The sequence below is a fragment of the Asparagus officinalis genome, chromosome 8 (genome assembly GCF_001876935.1).
Source record: "Asparagus officinalis chromosome 8, Aspof.V1, whole genome shotgun sequence".
Classification (NCBI taxonomy): domain Eukaryota; kingdom Viridiplantae; phylum Streptophyta; class Magnoliopsida; order Asparagales; family Asparagaceae; genus Asparagus; species Asparagus officinalis.
In genome coordinates this window covers 13,626,148-13,629,910 of record NC_033801.1, presented here as the reverse complement: position 1 = coordinate 13,629,910, position 3,763 = coordinate 13,626,148, and the positions used below count along the sequence as shown (strand labels likewise).

Genomic DNA, 3,763 nt, shown 5'->3' with positions numbered 1-3,763 from the left:
TGCGTTCAATAGACACAACGTGATGAATAGAATGAGCACAATATATTCCAATGAATATCTGGCTTACGTATAGTGAACCCACAGCAGTAAGAAGATTGAGTCTTGTTTTCCTGTTTTAGACGTAAAGTTAAAACCTGATAGAAATCGGAAAACGAGTTTGATGAGTTCATGAATATCTGATTTACTTTCTGGAGCCAAGATCCCAGAACATGGATCCTATTGTCAACATGTTTATGACCACGAAGATAAACTTCCATGCTGTGAACGTCGGATTTCTCCGGTACGAAAGGAATTGTTTCCACAGGCAAGCCATGAATTGTGTGCAAAAGGATCGTGAGTATTTAGTTGGGAAGTAAAGATCGCTCGAACCAGGATCGTCGGAGGACTGCTTAGGTCTCTAATTAGAGCTTTATTTCTTCTGCACAGTTGTAAATACAGTCACATTTTTCATATTTTGCACTGTTTATTTCTTGGTGAAAATTTTAAAATACTCACTGATACAAATCAGAATTTCGGTATATCTCACTGAAGTCGATCCCCAGGGCCAGTTCTTGTGATAACGTGGTTACTTCTAGCATCCATGTTCAAGGATTATAGCCGCCTTTTATCTTATGAACTCCTCTTATACCCTTAGCAGATAAGAACACGCTTTAGAACTTGAAAATATTCACATGATCTTATGATCCTCGGAAACTTACCTCAAAGTACTTGATGAGTTGGCAGGAATTATGTCCTAATGGACCTACATATATCTCTTCCCCTCCTCGCTTCATCAAGAAGAGCTGCCACCAAAATAGCAAATGAATTAGATTTTTATGATATCTTTCCAAGTTGCATACATCTATGTTACTGAAGGAAATCAAATCTGAACAATCTCTTACCTCATCAAACGCTTCGAATATGTCAATACTTGGTTGATGAATAGTGCAAACTACAGTTCTTCCAGTATCCACCGTTTTCCTCACAGCTCTCATAACAATTGCTGCAGCCCTAGCATCAAGTCCAGAGGTCGATCGGCTCATCCATGAAAATAATGGCAGGGTTTGCAACAAGTTCAACAGCAATTGTCAGCCTCTTTTGTTGCTCTGTCGATAAACCATCTACCCCCGGAAGTCCAACTAATGCTTCTCTTAGTGATGTCAACTCCACAAGCTCCATGATTTCTTCGATAAACATCTGATTTCAATTAGTTTGCAAATTAGTTTTCTAGCTAATAATTCAACACTAATCTAGGGAGTTGGTGTATATCACTAGTAGAAATCCGAGCATCCTAGACGGAATATCTTAGATGGAATTTTTTCCGTCTAGGATGTGAACATTCTAGACGAAATAAATCCGTCTAGGATATTCCGTCTAGAATGTTAACATCCAAGACGGAAAATTCCGTCTAGGATAGTATTTTTGGTGGGCCCCTCTATCCTAGACGAAATTTCTGTCTAGGATACATTCCCAGACAGAAAATTGATTTTCATCTTCCCACGGGCTTTAAATTTTCAGATCCCGCGGCACAAAATTTCCCCTCTATCCTCGAGCTCGGCCCTCGAGATCCCCTCAGGATGCACCGTTGAAGAAACCTGAGCCTCCGGCGATCCGTTCAAAGCACAATTTTCTCTTCTTGATATTGGCCATGGTGGTTTCTTGAGTTTTGACTTTTTGTGGAGGCGAGAAGATTGCGGCTTATTCGTCTTCTTCTTCCTACTTGAGATTGGCCATGGTGGGTTCTTGAGTTTTGGCTTTCTCTTGCTTGAGATTGGCCATGGCGGTTTCTCAAGATTATTCCTCTCTTTCTCCATTTTCACACCAAAATGTCCAATACCCACATTTTCTTTATTCTTAAAATTCACAAGCCCATATTTTTCTTCCCTTCTCTTTTCAAATTTATCCTTCTCCTTTACAATTTCCGCCCTAAGATTTTCAACAGCCGCATTCTCTTTCTTCTTGAAAATCTGGGACAAAGGAAAGGATGATAACCTCTTCAAACGCTTGAAAGTCCCCTGTAGGTTCTTGATGGATCTCAACGGCTCTTTCGTCGAATGCCTTTGTTGGGTTTTAATGGAAGAAGAAATCTGAGTTGAAGAGACTGAGAAAGATTGAGGAACCTACTTCTTGCCGAGATCATTGAGGTTGGAAATTTGTATGGCTAATTGACAACAACCATCATAAATGTTACGCCCTTGTAAAGAATTCATTGCTTCCACGACCTTTTGTTGTGATTGAAATTGTACAAGAGCTTGAAAGCCAGTTGACTTCTGAAGGATGACGATCTTCTCTACAAACCCATATGGAGAAAACACTTGATGCAACACTTCCTCCGTTATAGGATAGAGCATTCTGTGAATGGTGACGAAGATGATTCGATTTGGTGGAGAATCCTGATCTGCACCCTTCTGTCTGAGAGGATTCTTGGAGCTCCTGGAGTTCCTGGAGTTTTGGATTTCTTGAACCAAAAATTGTAACTTAGAAGATACCTCATCCATTTTTGCAAGCAATTGCAGCTGAGAAGATCGCTGAGGAGAATTCTCTGATACCAATTGTGAGGTTCCGAATCCTCTGTTGATTCTCTTGCCTATGTTGCTGGCCATAGCTGAAACTGAAACAAGATTGAATGAATTGAGAAGGAATTGTAGGAAGGATTAAGGAAGAATGAAGCAGAGGTTGAAGAAGAACTGTAGACAGAGATAAGAGTTGAGGAAAAAAAATCAATTCATTTCATTCATGATATTATTCAGTGTTACAACTTCTCCTTTTATACAGCTCTCGTCAAAACCAAGAAAAAACAGAAACGTGCACCAAAACGTGCACACACTGTAACAACTCACAACAGAAACAGTTAATACGGTTCTCAACTAACTAACAACATTTATTACAAACTAAAGCATTGTATAACAGCTCCAGGTCTTGTGCAGCACTTCAACTCTCGTTTCCATGTTCTCCAGCTTCCACCCTCTCAGCACTTTATAACAGGTTCAACTTTCGTACCTGACAGGGTCTGATCATCAAATGAACTAAACCATAACTAATTTATTCACAGCCATGGTCTAAGAAAAAAGGCAAAATGAAAAGTTGAGGGTGCATCTGTCATCTTGTGCAAAAGCTCTTGATTACCATCATTAAGATTGCCTTTTCAGTGAGCTTTGGCCAAAGGCTTCCAATATTCCAGCATATTTATCTCAGAGCTGATGGTGATCAGATTTATTTGGATTGAAATAGTATTATTTAAACTCTATACGGCAATGATAATTTATCCACCGATAGAAGAAACTAGTTCGAAGTGAAAAGTCAATACGGCAATGATATTTTAATTCAAAAATATAAAGCCTCATGCAATCAATGTCCAGCGATAATTAATTGTTCAGTTTATGAAAAAATTAACAGAAAAAATTGCATACCTTTCAATCTCGGCTAGGGTTTGAGACTTGATGATGTTTTTTTTTCCTTTTTCAGGAGAAGCGATGTTTTGATGAGAAAGAAACCCATAATATTTTGTTTGGACTTTTTTTAGGTAAGCATATATATAGTTGGATTGGGAGTTGGATTCAAAATCATAATCCTGATAACAATCCAAAACAACTAATAACCATTAAATTTAAATCCAAATCCTAGTACTAAACGAATAACACCCTGAATTAAATCCAACTCCAAATCCTAAACCAAACACCTTAAATTAAAATCCTAATCCTAATCCTAAACCAACAACACCTTAAATATAAATCCAAATTCTAGACCAAAACGAATAACACCCTAAATTAAAATCCAACAAAAA

The 3,763-nt window shown here is 38.2% G+C and overlaps 1 pseudogene; it reads right to left on the bottom strand.

Annotated features, from left to right (window-relative positions):
• Window positions 1–1,022, bottom strand: part of LOC109820885 — a 4,154-nt pseudogene extending 3,132 nt beyond the window's left edge.